General features: G+C 41.2%; 1 protein-coding gene across 3 annotated transcripts in view; it reads left to right on the top strand.

Annotated features, from left to right (window-relative positions):
- The window catches only part of ldlrad4a (low density lipoprotein receptor class A domain containing 4a), a 442,850-nt gene that overhangs the window by 235,947 nt on the left and 185,538 nt on the right, over positions 1-21,365 (top strand). The window lies entirely within an intron of this gene.

The raw sequence follows: 21,365 nt of genomic DNA, 5'->3' as shown, positions 1-21,365 counted from the left end.
GCTCCCTTGTGGCGTTTCAACTGAGGAAGGCATCACACTGCCTATCTGCTCGTCGGTTTTGGGGTTCCCTTTGTCCCTATTTAAATTTGGAAATAAATTTTCTGCCAGCCATACTTAAGGCAATTCCTTAACCTTAGTCTTTCCTGGTTTAATAACTTGCCTTCCTTCAGTCTCTTCGACTAGGTGGGGCATCTGCCTCATTATCTCTTTCCCTGTATAGGGACTTACCTGGTTCTTGTTTAATTCTGGGATACTCTGTGAGCCTATTTTAAATTCTATCAACCCTTCCTGTACCCCTTTTAACTTTACTTGCCTGGCTTTGACTGTGTTACATTCAAGCCGCTCTCACTCAGTGGTTATGGGTTTTATTTCACCCTTTTGGGCCTCTAAACATTCCCCAGCCTTCTGCACCCCTGCAGATTTCTGCTGGCTGACGTTGGCCTCTTCTTTTGCTGGCTAACACTTTGCTGCCCCCAAATCAATTTCTGCGACTGGCAGTTCAAGGACAATTCCAACCGTGACAGGGCCTGAAACAAGATCATACTCTAGGTGGACCCTATGGAGGGGTGCGAACACAGATCCTGCTCTCGCTCCACTGACCAGAGCTTTGGCCTTCTGGGAGGACTCAAGGATGGGGGGGAGTGGGGGTAGGTTTAGATTTCCCTCCAACATTAAGGACTGAATGGCTTTTGTGTCCCAGAGCAGTACAATGGACTTGCTCATGTTCTGGCATGGGTATGGGGACACTGTTCTCTGGGAGTTTGTCTGGCTCGGAATGGCTCAGACACGCATAGTGCCATGCCCTCTAAAGGGTAAGTTTCTGTAGCGAGAGTCTCTGCCTGTTCTGCCGTGCTACCCATAGGGGTGTATGGAGCCCTATTAGATCTACAGGCTTTCTTCACAATTTCCAGAACTCAGGCCTGGAATAGCCTATTTATTTTATTACAATGGGAACACACGGGAGTGGTTCTTTTGGGTTACAGGAGGGATTCTCGTACCCTTTGTTGTGTTTTCTTTTCTGGGGTGAGGGCCTTTCTTATCTAACTTTCTCTGCTTATCTTTCCAATGTTCATGGGAATAGTTTGGAAAGGGTTTGCCTGAGTTTCCAGGCCTATGAGTGAGATCGTAGCTGTCCGTTGTGAGTGCTGTATCCCAGACTGTGAGGATTCTCTGCTCCTGCAACTGCATCCTCAAGCTAAAGGGTAAGCAGTTTTAAAATTCCCCTAACAATGTCAACTTCCACAATCCCTTGTTGGTGTGTGGGGTCTTTAGGGACCTTACCCATCGATCAAACACAATTTACTTCAGCCATTTGAACTCAAGGTAGGTTTGTGTGTGTTTTTTGCGAGTGTTCTGGAATTGCTGGAAATATACCTCCGGGACTAACGTGTAGGCAGTAACATGTAGGCACTTAGGATGGCAGCCTTGGTCTGCTCATAATTCATGGACACATCAGGAGTCAGCATGGAGCTGACCTTTGGGCTCTCCCTGATAACTGCCCTTGAATTAAAAACGTCCTGATATCTGATGGCCATTTTAGCTGCTACTGCTACTTTCTCAAGTGACAAAAAATGACTTCCCATCACTTTCTTTGAACTTGGGAATGAATCTAGCGTACTTGAGGGCCTCAGAGAATGGTTGTGGGTTAGGGAGATGGGGGTGCTACTGCGTAGAGAGAGATTTCCTTTACAGCTTCCAGCTGTCTGGTCTCTCTCTCTCACATTGAGCTGCAAGGTCCATTTCCAAGTTTCGGAGCTGGAATTCTTTCTGTCTTTCCTGTTCCCTTGTGTCTTCTCTCTCTTTCTCTTTTCCCTCTCCTTAAATTCTAGCTGTATTCTTAGCTTTTCCAGCATAAATTTGGCTAGAGGAGGGGATTCAGAGTCATGGTTGAGTTCAGCATCTAACTGTTTTATCGGATTTGAGAGATCCAAATGTTCTACCAACAACTGGATCAGTTCACTTCTCTTCACTTTACTGGGTAACTTTAACTGTACTTCCCTGTACAGCTTTCAGTTGCTCTTTGCTGAGGGATGCTAATGTTTCAACATTCAGATCTCCTTGCTTGACCCACATCTGGGCATCAAAAGATGCCATTTTCTTAGTGTTAGGGAAAAGGAATTTGCTGTGATTAAGTTCCTTGTGTTTTTAAATTTGTTCCAGCCGCTAATATTTTCCTTTTGGTTTCCAATTGGCCCTTTTATATCAGATTTGGCTTGTCTTACTTGGATGCTGGTCAGATCCTAATGGGTGATCCCGGATTTGAGCTCCCAATTTCTGTTACAGATCGGGGAGGGGGGGTTAATTGAAACAGCACTAATTTCCCCCCTCACCACCCTTCTGTAAAAAGAAATGTGTTTTGATTTGCTTCTCTTTTTGTAAGTGGTGGTGTATTTCCCAGCCCCTTTAGTGTGATCCAATTTTCTATTAATAACCCATAGCAAACTCAGATAAGATGAACACAAAGGGTTAGTTTATTTGCACACAAGCAATGACTGTCCCCAACAAGAGAGGATCTAACCATTGCCCCTTGACATTCAATGGCTTTATTATCGCTGAATCCCCTACTGTCAAAAATCTGGGGGTTACCACTGACCAGAAACTGAACTGGACTGGCCATATAAATACTGTGGCTACAAGAGCAGGTCAGAGGCTAGGAATCCTGCGGAGAGTAACTCAATTCCTGACTCCCCAAAGCCTGCTCATCATCTACAAGGTACAAGTTAAGAGTATGATGGAATAATCTCCACTTGCCTGGATAAGTACAGTTCCAACAACATTCAAGAAGCTTGATACCATCAAGGACACAGCATCCCACTTGATTGGCACCCCACAAACATTCACTCCCTCCACCACCACACACAGTGGCAACAGTGTGTAACATCTACAAGATGCACTGCAGGAACTCACCAAGACTCCTTAGACAGCACCTTCCAAACCCAAGCCCCACAACCCTCCTGCATTCAGATAGTAAAAAGAGGAATAGAGAACAGAAAGATTTATAGTACAGAGACCACAGAGAAAAGTAAAACTGTTTCACATGGGTTCCAGAGTCCAGAATCAAAGTCCAATGAGATTTTCCTTTACTGAGGTTGGTGAGCTGAAAACCAATGCTGGATAATTTGTTTCTGGTGGTGTTGACTTCGTACAATGAGATACGCATATAGAGATGAATCAGTCTTGAAGGTGATGGTACCGAATTTCCAGCAAAAGCAGTGTAGATGGGGACCAGGTATTCCACCTAGGCAGAACTCCTTGTCTGTGAGGCTGCAAGTTAGATGGTAAACAGCAGACTGAGCTATGCAGTTCAGCAAGGCAATATTATTTGTTCCACAAGCCAGAGGCCCATGTCACATGACTCCCACATTTCCACTGGGTCTTTTTTTTTTACAAAGGACATGTATCCATCATCTGGGTTCCAAAGGTTGTTAAATGTCTCAGCCATTAAGATTTTAAATAAAGGTTGTGGGGCAATCCATCCCCTTCTGGCCAGCCTGGGTCATTAAATGTGGATGGCCTTTGTATAGCTGTCTTTGAAGTTGGACTATACCGTCCACAAGGGGTTGTTGGTGGCTCCTCAGAGATAACGAGGTGCGGGTTTTCCTGAAACTGCCAAGTAGCTTCTTTTGGTCAGCGGTCACAAACTTTCAGCCATTTTAAAAGGCCTTCATTCAGTTTTAAAATTTTAGAAATAGCAATGAGCATACCCATACACATTATATAAAAAAATTACAGTGTGACGTCTTAGTCCCTCACAGTTCCCAAGTTGCAAAATTTAAAGTTTTCTTTCTTTGACCAAAAAGACAGTGATCCTGCAAGGTGTGGTTCCCCAGCCTGGAAAAAGTGGGCAACCTATTTTTAGGGCAACTTTTCTAGACCCATCTCCATTTGGGGTGAGCAGAGTATCCTAAAGAGGACTATTCAGTCATAGATGCTACTGCCCAAACACACATCTGTCCTAACACAAGGATCTGAAGACCTTCATGCATCTGTCGCTTGGGTGCAGATCCTTGTCTCGGGACTCCCAAGTTCAAAGCCCTGTCTACATTGCCAATTCCCATTGCTACAGGACTTGGCAAATGGACCCTTGGTTTAACTTTGTGCTAACTTTGTTTAATGTAGGCCCTTCAGTCTCTGACGTTATCCACATGACCTTGATGGGTTGATGGTCAGACTTTGGTGACTTGACAAACCACGATGTTGAGACCACCATGTTGCTGTAGACATCTTCTGACTTTGTTGCTGATGTGATGTACAGTCTTCCTTCAACTGTTCTGATGTTGAGGACTCTTTGGACTGCACTTGGCTGCCATCCCCCTGTGATCTTGCTGCCGTAGGTTGCTGTATCAGGAGCAAGGAACTCTGGACTGCATCACTCAAGGGATCATTGGAGCACACAAGCTTCTGCGCCACTTCTAGGGATACTGCTAGTTCTGGAGCACAAGTCTTCAGTACTACTGCTGGGATGTTGTCAGAGGCCACAACCTTGGTTGTAACCTGTGCCTTTAGCCATCTCATTTTTGACTTATTCTTTGCATTTGGATGTGGACATGACTGACAAAGCCAGCATTTATTGCCCATCCCTAATAAATTTCTTGATATCACATGGGGTGAATTGGCTGAAGACTGATATCAGTGATGCTGGGGACCTCAGGAGGATGCCGGGATGGATCGTCCACTTGGCACTTCTGCTGAAGATGGTTGCAAATGCTTTGTCTTTTGCACTGATGTGCTGGGCTCCCCATCATTGAGAATGAGTATGTTTGTGGAGCCACCACCTCCTGTTAGTTGTTTAATTGTCCAGCATTGTGTTGTAGCTTCACCAAATTGGCATCTTTGAGTATGCCTGGTGCTGTTCCTGGCATGCTCTCCTGCACTCTTGATTGAACCTCATTGATTCATGTACAAGGACCTTTAAATCCCTTTTGAATGCTAACTTCACTAGTCTCTAACCTTTTAACAAATTTACTCTGCTTTTAAATTCTTTCTACCAAAGTGGATAATTTCATATTTCCACATTTTTATTTAATCTGCCACATCCTTGCTCAATCACTTAACCAATCTATATCCTTTGCAGCTTCTTTATGTCCTCATAACCATTTACTTTCCCACCTAGCTGTGCATTCAGCAAACTTGGATATCTTATACTTGGTCCCTCATCTGAGTCATTGATATAGATTGGAATGATCCCTGCAGCACTCTACTGGTAACATCTTGTCATCTAGTTTATTCTTACTTTCAGTTTTCTGTCTATTAACCAATTTGCAATCCATGCTAATATATTATCTCCTATTCTGCGCTCTAATCTTGTATAACAGCCTCGTGTGCTTTTGAATGCCTTCTAAAATCCAAATATACCACATCCACTGGTTTCCCCCTTATGTGGGGAGACAGTGGCATAGTGGTAATGTTGCTGGGCTAATAATTCAGAGGCCCAGGCTAATGCTCTAGGGCTCAAAGTCCACCACATTCCTGTTGGTGGAATTCAATTAATTAATAAATCTCAAATTGAAAGTTAGTCTCAGTAATAGTGACCATGAAACCATCATTGATTGTCATAAAAACCCATCTGGTTCACTAATGTCAATTTGGGAATGAAATCTGCCATCCTTACTCGGTCTGGTCTACATGTGGGTTCCAGACCCACAACAAAGCCCATTGGCTCTTAACTGCTCTAAAGGGCAATTAGGGTCGGGCAACAAATGCTGGCCTTGCCAGCGACTTCCACAACCCATTTAAGAGAAAAAGAATATCGTAAAGGGTCAAAAGAGGAAATGTTTTCAGTATGGTAACCTCAGCCAGCGTGTGTGGCAGGGAAATAGCTGAACAAAAGGATTAAAATGGATATGGTAGAGTGCAAAGATACACAAATTGGAAGGAGCCTGAAGGCAGAAAGAGGAGTACCTGGAGTGTACAGGTGGCCCAGTATGTAGGTGACTAGGTGAGGAAGGTCAGGGAATGGAAAATCAAATGTATGAGAGGCATAAATAGGATGTACCAGGAGAAGAATCCAGCAGGTGAATTTGACTACATTTATTCAGTGAGTCTAATGGATTGTTAATCAGACCTTCCTGCATGTGTCACAGGGTGTGAAGATTCATATCATGGCATCAATTAAAGGGTTAACAAACACTATAATGATTTTACACATGGTAGCAAGCTTTGCATAAAAGGTATTGTTGGAGTGTATCCCATGAAACAGATTTAATATGCAATAGATACTTAGTGGTATTTCCTTTTTTGGTATGATAAAATAGCTTTTATGTGTATTAAGCAACAACTGTATGCACGACTTCCCTCAACTGGTCTGTATTTCTGAATCACTTCCTTTTGTTTGCTCAACTTAATTGTAATGTTGAATCAACAGATATAGCACAAAGTAAAATTACCATTTCAAGCAGACAGTTTAGGTTCAGTTGAGATGCATGTCTGGAAATTTCTGCTCTGTTTAGTCTGTGCAGCTGTACTAACTCAGTTAAATGAGTGTTCCTGGGCATAGGGAATGTCAGTGTTGTCTCAAGTGCTGTAATGGCAAGGGGACCATTGGGCTTATTGCCTGCATTATAAGCAATGTGACCTTTCAGTAAGAGGATGTTTTTATTTTACTTTGTAGCTTGCAACTTTGTACAATTATGCTTGAAGAAAATGGAGTAGGATCCACTATCAGCATTGTATTTGAATGTACAACTTGGCTATAATAGTTGCCTACCTAAGCATTTTTTTCTTCTCTTCAAATAATGAAGCATAAGTAACTAATGCTGAGAATTTATGATGGACTTGAACTGATGCCATTGTTCTGCTAGTTGAGAGCTATTCCAGACATCATGACTGCTGCTAGCCTTGGATGGACTGTCTGAAAATAGTTTAGCTTTCTGTAAAGCTTTTACACACTTGGTAAAAGAATGACTGGGTTCCTTGAATTTTACAGTAGCAAGCAAAAAAAAAAAATTATATTATGAAAAACTAATGCAAAATGTCTCTATTATGTGGAAAGTCCAAAGATATTTACTATAGTTTGTATTCTGGTGAAAAATTCAAGATATTTCCTGTGAATAATGTTTAGTTCATACTATTTCACATTATATTTTGGAAATAATGGATATTTCCTCCAGTAATAAAGCAGAAACCTTGGGCAGGGAGAGGGGGCAGTATTTATCTTCAGATGGAAAGCAACAAAAAGATAGGGATTAATGGGAGATTAAAGAATTAAAATACTTACTTCAATCTGCCAACTTCCAGTTTTAATGTAGGCAGGATGTTGGGCGAGTGATCAACATGCTCCAAGGAAGGGAGTTGGGACTTTGATGTATTTCTGGCTCTTTTATGCAAATTTGCCAATCATACACACAGGACTGATAAAGTATAAATAGGTTAAATTTTTTGTATTTATAATATATATGTTATTGGACCTGTCATATAAATGTTCTGGTACAAGAGCAGTTCAGAGGCTGGGAATTCTGCAGCAAGTAACTCATTTCCTGATTCCCCAAAGCTTGTCCATTATCTACAAGGCTTAAGTTAGGTGTGTGATGGATGGAATACTCTCCACTTACCTGGATGAGTGCAGCCCCAACAACACTCAAGAAGCTTGACACCATCTAGGATATAACAGCTCATTGATTGCACCTCATCCACCACCTTAACATTCACTCCCTCCACCACCAACACATAGTAGCAGCAGTGTGTACCATCCACAAGAAGCACTGCAGCAACTCACCAAGGCTCCTTTGACTGTACCTTCCAAATCCGTGACTTCTACCACCTTGAAGGACAAGGGCAGCAGATGCTAGGGAACACCTGCAAGTTTCTCTCTAAGCCACACACCATCCTGACTTGGAACTATATTGCTTTTTGTTCACTGTTATCTCTTTAGAGTGAGATTTAGATGTCTTGGGTCCAAGCATACTGGATTGTGTCGTCCTCTTTTCTGTATGCATGTAATGGAGCTGCACCAGTCAGTGTGCTGATGCACATGATGGGAGATGCTATTAGGCTCCATGTCATTCAACTCATGCTGAGCTTCTCCCGTATGTGCAGACTGCACTTTCTAGGAATGTCAATAGACAGGATTGCATTTCTTCTGAGCTGTATACAGCATCACCTCTGAAATTTCCTATAGCATCAAATCTGTCTGGGTTTATCTGTTGTACATCATGGACTGTCTCACTGCAATTATTTTTGGCCTCTTCTGCCACGATTGGTGCATTGATGATCTCGTTTAAGGTCATAATGTTAGTTCCATGCACACGAGTAACCCTGGTGCTGCTGGTCTGCATGTGTCCACCAGGTAGAATATTTCTGGTTTTCATGCAGACCTGTCGTAGCTGTATTTCAATGTCAATCTACCAATGCAATGAATTGGTGACCCATTGTATGTTGTCATAGGTTGTATCATTGACTCCCAACGGTCCAGATATGTATCTTTCAGGATTCTGACTTCTAAGATGTTTGTGTTTGCCCCCATGTCGACTTTGGCCGTGAGCCTGTGTTTGTTCCTTTTTTTCAGGCATCTGATGTTGATGGCAGCAAAAACCTTCAGTTGTTTGATTTCATCCACACATCATGTGACATTCACGATGTGGAAAGCCTGTTCACTTTCTGGCTGAAGCTTTCTCCACGCTGAATGTTTCACCCTGTTGATACCTGTTTGTGAGGCTGGTGTTTGTTTTGGAGCTTTTGAAACCATGGGCGGGATTTTCCAGACCTGACTGCCGCCAGGATCTTCCAATCCCGCTGCAAGTCAATGGACTTCTGGCTGGGGTGCCGCCTCACCTGCAGTGTGTCCCGCCCGCGATGGGACCGGAAAATCCCATCCCACATGTTGTGGTGGTGAATTCCTGCCCACAGCTGGTGTTGCCATTTCCTTCGATTTTCAGCTAGAGTTTTCCACTTGTTGTGATTGATGTTGAGGGCTTTCATGTCTCTTTTTGACTCAGAACTTTGGGTGCCCAGTGGTCTCTTGGCAGGAACTACCTCCAAGTATGGCATATCCTTGGCGATGCGGCCATGTTCTATCCTATGTACATGCCCAGGCCAGCAAAGCCTTCTTTCTTGATTAGTGCTAGCATGCTTGACATGTTTTCCCTAGAAATAACTGCTTAATTGGTGACTTTGTCTTCCCATGTGATGCCAACAATGCATCATAGACAGCAGAGATGAAAGTTTTTGAGCCTTTTTTCTTGGTAGATATAAATTGTCCGTGTTTCATTTCCAGACAGCAAATGTTGAGGATACAGGCTTTGTAGAAAAGTATCTTGGTATTTTGTTAGTTGGCTTAAGTCAGTAGCTGCATTTTCAATGTGTTCTGAGCTCTTCATCAAGAAACAGGTTGCCTGTCAACATAGATCCAAGATAGCAGAATTTTCTGACTGCTCCCAGTGATGTGTTGTTGGGTCTAATCACAGGTGGAGATGTAACACCCTGTCCCATACCTACACTTTCCTCGACACTGATGGTGAAAATTCTTTCCACATTGGAGCTCTACATCATAAATCCACTGTTTTCTGGTACCTTTTTAGTATTAAAATTATTATTGTTTTCAAAGGCTATGCAGTAATTAATTCTGGTTGGGGTAAAATATTCTAATAATCCACAACATTAAAACATTTCTTCTCACCATCCTCATTTTTGCTTCTTGTACCAACCCTAAATTTACACCCTTTTGCGACTGACCACCAGTTCACTAACCAGAAATATTTTTTTTATTATTTATTTTCTCAAATCTTTAAAACATTTTGAACACTTCATTTAATTTGGCTTCATCCACCCAGGGAGGTGATGCAAAAGATGGTCAGCATCATAAGATCAGAAGGCACAGACTGGCTTGGGACTGCAGGTGACTATAGGGATAAAATGGGGTGTGCCAGTTAATGGATGTGTGAACAAAAGACAAGTGTTTTGAATACAATACATTGGAAGAAGTAGAGTTAATGGAAAGCAGTGAGGATCGCATGATGGTTAAGTAGGTCAGCACAGAACAGGTTGTGGCCTGTAGGGTTTTAGATGAGTTGTAGTTTGTGGGATAGAGCTCGAGTCTAATGAGGGGAGTATTGGAGAACTTGTGTCTGCCTGGCAAGCATGGACAATGCTGCAGAGTTTAAACATTAAGGTGCCTGATTCCTGGAATCCAACAACAGAAAATTGATCTAAAATTCCCAAAGAAACATTAACTTTAAAGGCACACCTTTACAGAGAATTTGCTAAATTTAAGTATTCACTAAGTAATCGGAAAAGTATTGTCATCTTTATGTCAACTCTTTATGATCATGAAGTTATTCCTGATTTGTCAGAGATGCTGATTAATACTGCAAGAAAACATCTATATAATGCACAACTAGGTAACTCTTACCAACCAATGAGAATACATCCTGTAATCCCTAAAAGGAACCCTGCTTAATGTATTGATGTACAAAAACTGAACACATTGTCAGAATAACTTGAAGATTGTTACAGCAATCAGTATTAGCCAAATAAATGTATTTCATCTTTTTACATTAAAATCTTATCTTTTTAACTAAGCCAAACAAATGGAGTGAGTCATAAATTTATAATCACAGCTCAGACAGAAACTTAACTGTAGTCCTAGAAGGTTTTCATGAAGAACAGCTATGCAATAATACAATGGTCAGAGCATCTTAGGGATGCGTTCCTCTCCCAAAAAATGGGAGACTCCTGTTTTTTTCTCTGTAATTAACCTTCTGACAAAATGATGGATATGCACAGCTTTCGAATATGCCATTAATTAGAGTGAATCGGGTTTTCTCCAATTTCTCGTTGAGGAATTCCACCCTCGAGTCTATGCAATGTGTACAGCTAAAAAGTTCTGACTGTGGTAATAAACATGACAAAAGCCAACAAGAAATTTGATTTCCAATTTTTTTATAGTCTGCAGGGAGGGAAATAAAATGCATATTTTTTGACAGAATATGTAGACAGACAATCTTTAGAAAAAATTTAGGAGACAGTATCTGCAAGATGTATTTCACATTTATTACCATTTTTATTACCACTTTCTAAGGCTGTGAACTGTCTGATTGGTTTTGCTTATTTTTCCCTCTGGAGGAAACTGTTTTCATTTTTTTTGGCCTGCTTGTACTAAAGCAAGCATTTCCTCTCGGATTTTCATCAATAAAAGCCTAATGAAGACTTTTTTTTATGCCATTCAGATCTCACTACAAATTGATTGTTTTCATTTTACATTCCTAAAACTATTATTTGAATTCTTATTCACCTGAATTAGCTAAACATGTTAAAATTTCAGAAATTGCTTCTATAGTTTTTCATTAGTACAGACGAGGCAGAAAAAGCCCCTCTCTGTTCTACTGTTTTTTTGTCTTTTTATTAGAGTTTCTGGATTACTGATGAAGCAGATGTTACCTGTCAGTCCCCTTGGCAATTGTTATATGCTGCTACAGTTATCAAAAAGGAAGAAGCTGCTTTAACTGGTTTGGTTATTTATAGACTCACCACTCTGGGTGTATGGGGCCTAGCGCATCTGCTGAAGATCATCTACACTACAGGTCAGCTTAAGGTTAGCTGTTTTGATTGCTGCATTGATTGGCTGTGGCGGCTCTTAATGAGTAATCAGAAATCTTTTCCCTTCCCCCATGGCTAGACCATTCCACTGCCACTGTCACCACCACTTTCGCCTTCAGTGGAGAATTTGTCTGAACCCTTTCATTCATTTGTCTGTCTCATACTTTGACCCAACCCCCACAACCACGTAACAGCAAACGCTCTCCTCAGTGAACAGGTCAATGCATCATCACAGCAGAAGTTTTGTCTGTGAACATGGTGTAAAGTATGCACATTTGTGTCAGTTTCTGACAGCAGGCTGATAAAAGTTGATCCCTAAGCTATTATAGCTGCAGTTTCTACTCATTGTTACTAATGTATAACTTAATAATTGTGAACAGCACTATCATTTCACATACCAATGTGTCCTGCTCCTGTAACTGCAGAAGTGCACAACACCAGAGTATGAAGATATGTAAGTAAAGTACCTTTTTGTATTGTGTTTCTGTAGTTCAGTTCTTGATTTATTATTTGTGGAGAATTGAATGCCTAAAGAAATGCAGAGAGAGAATTTGCTAGGCAACGAAGAAATTAGAAGCATGGCTAATTATACAGGACTGCATGGACTTGAAACAAATATTTCTACATGTAGTTCAAACACCATCAGCATATGCAATGTTTCTGAATTGATTCCTCATTGTTTCAGTTTGCAGTGTTTTTAGTTAATATCTTTTTGGGTAGTGGGAGGGAGAGAGAAAAGAAACAGGCTTTCATCAAATAATTGTTAAATGTTGCCTAAATTTTAATAGTTTTTAACTGAAGATGTTCTTTATCCCTGGCTAGCAGTGCTGTGCATTTCAGTTGAAATAAGGCTGATTAAATTGAGTACTCATTTTCCCCTTAATAGGCGCAATTGACTGTTTGAATACTCTGATTGTGGTATTAAATGGGTATTTGTGATTTCTTTTTTTAACTTGCCCTTCCCCCACACGTATGTGCACTATAATTTGTTCTGAGACATTTAACTGAAATTGCTGGCTGCTGCAGCAAAAAAACAAGTTGGAGTGATCTAATTTAAATTAAGTTTGCAGTCTAGCACTATAGCCAGTACAGTACTTCCTGGTCAGAAAGTGAAAATTACCTTTTTTTCAAATTTTAAGTTATGATTGGAAGATTGAAAGTTACACCTTTTAAAGCATAAACATCTATAAAACTGGAGTTTTGCCTCCATTGTCTTGGTAGTTTATCATAGCTTGAGAATTTCTCTTGCAAAAGCAATTAATTCAAGGACCTGCTGATGGCTGTTGTTACAGTATTCAATAATTCCATCTCTGCTGAATTCAGTCCTGATCATATTTATCTTTACTTTGTAGCAGATAATTCTCTCAATCCATAGAAGAATGTATAATATTGATCACTGGACAATGATCAATATTATATCCAACTGAAATATTACAAACTTTTTTTCATTCTTTAATGTGATGTGGGTATCACTGGCAAGGCCCATCCCTATTTGCCCTTGAGAAGGTGGCAGTGAACCACCTTCTTGAACCACTGCAGTCAATCTGTTGTGGGTACACCCACAGTGCTGATAGGAAGGGGGGACCAGAATTTTAATCCAACAGAGAAGGAACAGTTATATAGTTCCAAGTCAGGATGGTGTGTGGCTTGGAGGAGAACTTGCAAGTGGTGTTCCTATGAGTCTGCTGCTCTTGTTCTTCTAGGTGGTACAGGTTGTGGGTTTGAAAGGTGCTGTTGAAGGAGCTTTGGTGAGTTGCTGCAATGCACTTTGTGTATAGAACACATTGCTGCCACTGTGCATAGGTGGTGGAGGGAGTGAATTTTGAAGGTGGGTGGAGTGCAAATCAAGCAGACTGCTTTGTCCTGGATGGTGTCAAGCTACTTGATTGTTGTTGGAGCTGCTCTCATTCAGGCAAGTGGAGACTATTCCATCCAGACTTGTATCTTGGAGGTGGCATAGTCAGGAGGTGAGTTACTCGCCTCAGAATTCCCAGTCTCTTACCTGTTCTTGTAACTGCAGCTGTAGCTGGTCCAGTTCAGTTCCTGGTCAATGATAACCCCCCCCAGAATGTTGACAGTGTGAGAATTCAGCGATGGAAATGCCATTGAATCTCAAGGGGAAAATGGTTAGATTCTCTTGTTGAAGATGGTCATTGCCTGGCATTTGTTTGACACAAATGTTACTTGCCACTTTTCAGCCCAAACTTGAATGTTGCCCGGGTCCTGTTACACATGGACACAGACTGCTTCAGTATCTGAGGAGTTGTGAAAAGTGCTGAACATTGTGCAATCATATGCTGGGACTGATGTGATTGGGTCTCCAACAGCCACCACCATCTTCCTTTGTTCCAGATTTGACTCCAACCAGTGGAGAGTTTTTCCCCTGATTCCCATTGACTTCATGATGCCACACTGTTACAGCCACCTGACGATGGGTAAAATTGACTCCCCTATCGTACCACTCCAAGTCTGACCATAATAAATTCTTTTGTGAAGTTAGAATGGTGAAGGTATTTGCTCAATGTCTGTGCTTAACCATTTACACGCTGATTGCAAAGAAACAAGCCTGGCAGGCTTTCTTGCGTTTAAAACAAAGAGCGATTGGTTTTTATTGTGTTAATCCAGATAATGATATGAAAATATTTAAAAAGGTAAACCTACGTCTTGATCTTTCCACACACAGGTATGCAAAATTTACAAGTTATACTGTAGGTAGTTACTTTCTTAGCCAAATTAAAATTCAGTGCTGGAAGGTAAAAATTTGACAGTTCACTTTTTGAGTCCTTTGCCAGTATCTAGTGCTATGACCGTGACTTTGAAGTTCCAGGAGTGGAGTTGAACCTCATGTAAAACTACAGTTACCAGAGACAATTTATTTTCCAAAACCTCAATGATTTTTGCACCCGAGGTTCCTTTTGATGAAAATTTCTCTCTGTGCTGGATTTTTAACTTTACTAGAGATAGGACCTTGCCTTGAGAGAGAAGGGAAGGGGAGAATATTACTTCCCAGTGACAGGTTTTTCCAGACTACTGTTTTAGCAACTTGCGTGCTTTATGAAAGGGATTTCAAAAATGGTTACTTCAGTCACATGACCTCTCTCCACATAATGATTTCAGAAGGTGTTGGTTTAACTGGTGTCTGGACTGACTGTGGCTTTTGTTTCATGGCCTGCATAATTAAATTCTGTAATGTCCCAGCCACTAACTCCTGAATATCAACATCTTGATGAAATAGGCAGATTACTGCTTTATTACTCCTTTCCATGTGGCTATTGCCCTAGTAAACTTTCTGTCTCCACTTGAGAGGTAGCCTTATAGGTGTGCAAATGTGAGGCCCAGGGCATGTTTCAGTAAATCTTTTGAAGAAGTTCTTGACATCAGCAGCTGTGAAATTCCATGAAGGTGTAGTGGCATGTCTGAATTGTATTTCACATTGGAACTTTCCAGAAAACTGGCCAACCTGCAACACCAGAGGTCAGCTGACTTGTGGCAACCATCTTAAGTCAGTGTCTTTTCTTGCTTTTCAAAATCCTCTTTTAAACAGTTCAATATATGTTTGATCAGCTGATGAAATTACAGATGGATAGCACTCATGCACAAGTCACATCATCGTGACAACACTCAGTCAAATGCTGTTTGATTTCAAGAGCAGTGAATCTCACCTCGCCTCTTGAGTTCAGTCTTTTGTCCATATTTGGACCAAGGCTGTAATGAGGTCAGATGCCGAATGGCCCTGGTAGAACCCAAACTGAGCCACAGTGAACAGGTTATTACTGTGCAAGTGCCGCTTGACAGCACTGTCAGCAACACCTTCCATCACTTTGTTAATTTTTCAGGGGTGGTATTTGGCCGGATTGGATGAGTTCTGCTTTTTGTGGACAGCACATACCTGGGCAATGTTCCATTTTGTTGGGTAGATGGCAATGTTGTAGCTGTACTGGAACAGCCAGGGGTGCAGCTAATTCTGGAGCACAAGTCTTCAGTATCACAGATGGGATATTGTCAGGGCCCATAACCGTTGCCATATCCAGTGCCTTCAGCTGTTTCTTGACATCATCTGGAGTGAATTGAGTGGGTATCTGTGATTCTGAAGACTTCAGGAGGAGGCCAAGATGGATCATCCACTTGGCACTTCTGGCTGAAGGTGGGATATTTGTGGAACCTCTTCCTCTTGTTAGTTGTTTAACTGTCCTAACTGGATGTGGTAGGATTGCAGAGCTTTGAGCTGATCCATTGGTTGTGAGGTTACTTAGCTCTGCTTCATGATAGGAGCCTTCCATCTCATAAGATGGTTTGTGCTGTAGTGATCAACTCTTTGTTAATCATCGCCTGATGTGGCTCAGGAGCTCTGTTCTGGCATAGCAGTCTCTGCTGCATTTTCTGCAAAGGATGACTTTGGGCTGAGAAGGTGCATAATTTGCCAACCTCTGTTTTCTCTGGGCCCTCTTCATGGCCAGCTGAGTTTTTCATTTCTGTTCACCCCTTTCAATGCCTTTCTGAACAGTCAGCTTTCAGAAGTCATGGCCGTCACCGACCGTCTCTCAGCTATTTGTCACCTTAATATCTCACTTGCAAATGTCCTTGTAGTGGAGGTATGAATGCCCAAGGTTTTGACCCAGTGGTCAATTCACCATACAGTAGGTCTTTGGGTATATGACCATCATCCAATGAACGCAGCCAAGTCAGCACAAACATCGTTGGCTTAGCAATGACTGTATGCTGATGGAATTAACACACTCCAGGACCTCTGAATTGGTGACCTTGCCCTGTCAAGAAATGCCAAGGATACTTCTGAGACAGCAAAGGTGGAAACTGTTCAGTCTTTTCTCCTGCCATATGTTGGCCAGGTTTCACCGTTATAGTGGAATGCATTGAGGACACAGGCTTGGTGGACTCGCAGCTTGGTGTTCTCAGTCAGGCTGCTGTTGTTTCACACTCTCACTCAGCTTGGTGATAGCAGCTGTAACTTTTGCAATGCGTGTGTTGATTTCAACATCAAGTGACAGATATCTGGTGATTGTGGAGCCTAGATATGTGAAGCTATCAACAACCTCCGGTGTCACATTGTCAATCCTGATGGATGGTAGTATGCCTGCATCATGACATTTGTCTTTCTGGTCAAAACAAGCTCTTTACAGGTGTGAGCTCTTTACAGGTGTGAGCAGGTCTGTCCACTTGCCCCTGCAGTTGTTCCTCAGTTTGTAATGTTAGTGCGGTACCATCAACTTAGTGCAACAGTCCGATGAGAGCTTGGCGCAACTTGGATCTTAGGAAGGCAAGGCTGGACAACTTTCCGTCAGTTCTAGTGTATCAGTTCTAATATGACATGAAGGCATATAACACCAACAAAGAGAAGAATATGCCAAAGCACGTCAGTGCCAGAACACAGCCCTGTTTTGACCACACTGAGGATCTCAAAGGATTCCAATGTTGCATCGTCATAGCCAGCCTTACCCATCATGTTGTCATGGAAAGAGGAGATCACATTGAGCAGCTTCGGCAGGCAGCCAATTTTCTCCAGCAGCTTTAATAGACCCCTCTGCTCACATGGTCGAATGCCTTGGTGAGATCGATGAAGACAATGTATAGTGGTCTCCTTTGTTTACAACATTTCTCTTGCAGCTACTGGACTGAGATCATTTTAATTGTAGATCTTCTGTCTAATACAAATATTTATATATATTTAAGCCGCTCCTTTCTCTTATTCCATCTCCCTCCATTTAAATGGCTGCACTAAATCTCTTGCCTTAACATAATGTAAAGACTCAAATATGCTCAAAACAAAAGAGTGCCTGGACTACACTTCTTAGTGTGACAATACAGTTGTTAATGAGTATTTTATTTAATATAGTTTCCCTATTCTAATATTTAATTATATTAAATAAAATATAGTTTCCATTCTTTCTGTATTTTCATTGACTATTGGTCTTTGTACTCACTTTTTCAGCCAAGGCTGTGGGGATGGTTTTAACATCTCCACACACTCAACAATGCTGACATCTTTTCAGCTGATAGAAGACATATTGCTATATATTGCTGCTTCCAAAGAAATTGCTGTAATAAAAATAAGACAGCTTATGTATTTCTGCAGGCAGAGACTTCAGTTGATGACTTGGTTTTGGATCATGCCTGCAGGCTGAAAGTGTGCCCAACTGTCAAAGTAAGTGGCAGCTGCTGGCACAACTTGCCATCAAGTTGGCCATTTTATTCCCTCCACATTCATTAATACAATTTTATATGCTCATTTATGCATTCTTCCAACAATGAGCTTAGTACAAACAGAAGCTGGCTTGTATTGAGCAAGCATTTCCGCACTCAAGCACGCCTTGAGCTCATGGTCATCCTATTCCCAGATTTCTGTGCTGGTTGCTAAAAGATACTTAAAAATTCCTACTTTGACTTGTTCTCCAGTTTTGTTTCCAACCGGAGGAGCAGCTTTCCCAGACTGCTCATCTACTTTCAAATAAAGCATTTCCAGAACTTACTGTAATTAAACAATGAAAAGTAAAATTTTGGAGCAAATCACTGGCAGATCCATTTGAAGGACCCAGATATTGGGTCCTCTGGCTATTCTATTAAATCAATTATGTTTCAGTGACCTACTTTGGGGTTTAATAACGTGACAAGTATAATGGACCATGGTACTACATTGTAAATAAATTCCGTTTGAATGTGTTAATTCCCAGCAGATTCAAACTCCAAAGTAAATTGGCTGGTTAATTTCTCTTATTAGACCTTTTGTACGTGAAGTAATTTGTGTTGCCTTGGGTGTGTTTTCTAGATCTCTGTTCTGTTAGGATGATAGCATGTTGAAGATGTTATTACAGCTATCAGTCTGTAAGCTCTTAACTGTATGAGTTGTGATTTTTGTAGCTTCAAAATTGTAGTTATATCAAATAAGAGTATTTCCCTTTGTCATTAATGTTTTTTCAAACATGCTACTAATAGAAAAAAGACTCAACAATTTCTTCAAAGTGCACCTTCCTATCATTTACCAATTTCGACGAGTGCAGCTTCATGCAAGCTTTTTCGTAATACCTTGCTTCTTGTTACGACAAAGAGGGCAAGCAGTCATTTGCTTTGAGGGTTCTCCTTTAATGCAAAGAGGGATCTACTGGACTAATGTGTTGACAGTACTGATACTGACTTGGAATAACTATGTCACCTGCCTTCCTTGTCTTTCCAGAGAGCCCTGACTGAGTTTGAGCAATTTATGAGTGTGAATCTTTTCTGTGGCCTGAGATGACAATGTGGCTCTGGACCATAATGAAGTGCTCTTTTTGTTTAGTTAAACTTATATCATCTGTTGCTTAGTCTGAAGAATAAATGAATTTATGATGGTATTTTCAACTTCAGCTGTCACAGAAATTTGATCTAATCACTTTTAGGCTATTATAGTTTCTTACTTTCATGCAGGTTCCATTGCTTAGTACTAACAGGCATTCCCTCACAGGAAGAGGAACAAGAAGTGTCGGACTAATAATTAATTTAAACAGATGTGATGCTGTTCTTATGCTGGGACAACCCCACCTCTTATTGACATTCCATTGTATCAAATTGCTGGAGAATCAAACAGGTGGAGAGTGCTGAGTTTCGGTTGGTGAATGTTTTACAGTGGGGCAACCCAAATCTGGAGGCCCAGAGGCAACTGGAGTGCAGACAGGGCTTTAAATCAATAAAGTGGGGGGTGTGGGCAAGGGGTTGGATGGGAGAATTCAGGAAATGGTGAATTCAAAATATCAAGGCTTGAGAACAAAATAGCATTTTGGTTAAAAGTAAGCAGAGTGGGTCAGGAAAAGACAACGAGAATAACAGAGATTATAGGGAATTAATGACTAAGGTGATGTCAGAGAACATTAGGAAAAAGTCAAAGCTAAAGGTGCTATATCTGAATGTGCTAAGAATTCAAAACAAGTTAGATGAATTAATAGTGCAGACAGAAATTAATAGGTTTAATCTAATAGCCATTACAGAGAAGTAGTTGCAAAGCAACCAAAGTTGGGAACCAAATATTCCAGGGTTTTTAACTTTTAGAAGAGATAGTCAAGATGGAAAAGGAGGAGGAGTAACTCTGGTAATAAAGCATGGTTAAAGATAAGTAGAGAAAAAAAACAATCTTAGTTTAGAAAATGAAAAGTTGGATTTGGTTTGGATGAAGCTAAGAAACAGCATAGGGTAGACAATGTAGAAGGTAGTTGTTTATAGGTCCCTTAACAGTAGTTAAGTGTACGGGCAGAACATAAATCAGGAAATTAGAGGCACATGTAATAAGGGTAATCACAGTGGAATTTTAATCGCAGAGGTCTGAGATGCAGACAGATTTGGGTTTCTTAGTGTATGAATCGCAAAAGGTTAGTATGCAGGTCCAGTAAGTAATTAGAAAAGCTAATAGAATGTTATCATTTATTACGAGGGGAATTGAATACAAAAGTAGGGAGGTTGTGCTTCAGTTATACAGGACGTTGGTGAGACCACATTGGGAGTACTGTGTACAGTATTGGTCACCTTATGTAAGGAAGTTCAGAGAAGGTTTACCAGACTAGTGAGACAACTCACCCATTCCAGGTATGAGGAAAGATTGGACAGGCTAGGCTTGTATCCACAGGAGTTTAGAAGAGTGAGAGGTGACTTGATTGAAATGCATAAGATCCTAAGGGGTCTTAACAGGGTGGAGAGGATGTTTCCTCTTGGAGAAATTAGAGCTAGGGGGTCACTGTTTAATAATAAGGGGTTGCTCATTTAAAATGGAAATGAGGTGAAATTTTTTCTGAGGGGCGTGAGTGTTTAGAATTCTCTTCCTGAAAAGGCGGTGGAAGCAAACTGTTTGAATATTTTTAAGCAGAGTTGGCTAGAGCCTTGATAAGCAAGGGGGCAATAAGTTATCGGGGGTAGGCAGAATGCAGATTTGAGATTACTATCAGATCATCTATAGTCTTATGAATGGCGGAGTAGGCTCGAGGGACCACATGGCTTACTGTTGCTCCTTGTTCATATGTTTGCAATCATCATTTACATTGGGCAAACCAAATTTGCAGAAATGATATTGAGGATGAGTTAATGGAACGTATACAAGATAGTTTATTTGATCAATATGTTGAGACAACTAGAGAGTAGGCTATTTGGCTCTAGTACTGTGCAATGAGAAAGGGTTTTTTGATAACCTTTTAGTAAAAGGGCCTTGAGGGAATAACTGGCAGCCTGCCATCATGCGAGATAATGGTTTGTGCCTTGGTGGTCAACTTGGTCTTAAACATCACCTAGTGTGATTCAGGAATCCCACTCTGGCATGGCAGTCTCTGAAGATGAAAGTAGTGTGCTGAGAAGGTGCAGGGTTCACAGGCCTCTGTTTTCTCTGGGCCCACTCCTCAGCCAACTGGACTTTCCATTTCTCCTTGCCTCTGCTCCTCTGAGAAGTCAGCCTGCAGAGGTCCCAGCTGTCGACAACTGTCTCCCTGTAGTTTGTGTAGGTGTCTGCCATCTTCATATCTCCCTTGCAAGTGTCTTTGTCCTGGAGGTATGGACATCCAGCAGCGTTGTGAGGCTGGGTTGTGACCCTGTGGCCAGTTCACCATTTGGATATATAACCATCATCATATTAGAGAAATTCCCAAGCCTGGTTGTGAAGAAGACACTGAGACTAGGATGCTTTGTTCATTGGAGAGCTTACTTCTCCACTCTAACACAATCTCCCCCAGTGCTGGCTGACTCTTTACATATGTTGCACCCAATTTGTGAAACTGCCCGTTTCATGAAATGGCTAGCTGAATAGAATGAACTAATCAATACCCAACACCTGTTAACCTTATTGTCTTAAACTACTAGGGATTTAACAT

Source organism: Carcharodon carcharias, chromosome 6 (genome assembly GCF_017639515.1).
Source record: "Carcharodon carcharias isolate sCarCar2 chromosome 6, sCarCar2.pri, whole genome shotgun sequence".
NCBI lineage: Eukaryota > Metazoa > Chordata > Chondrichthyes > Lamniformes > Lamnidae > Carcharodon > Carcharodon carcharias.
This window is presented reverse-complemented; position numbering and strand designations above follow the sequence as displayed.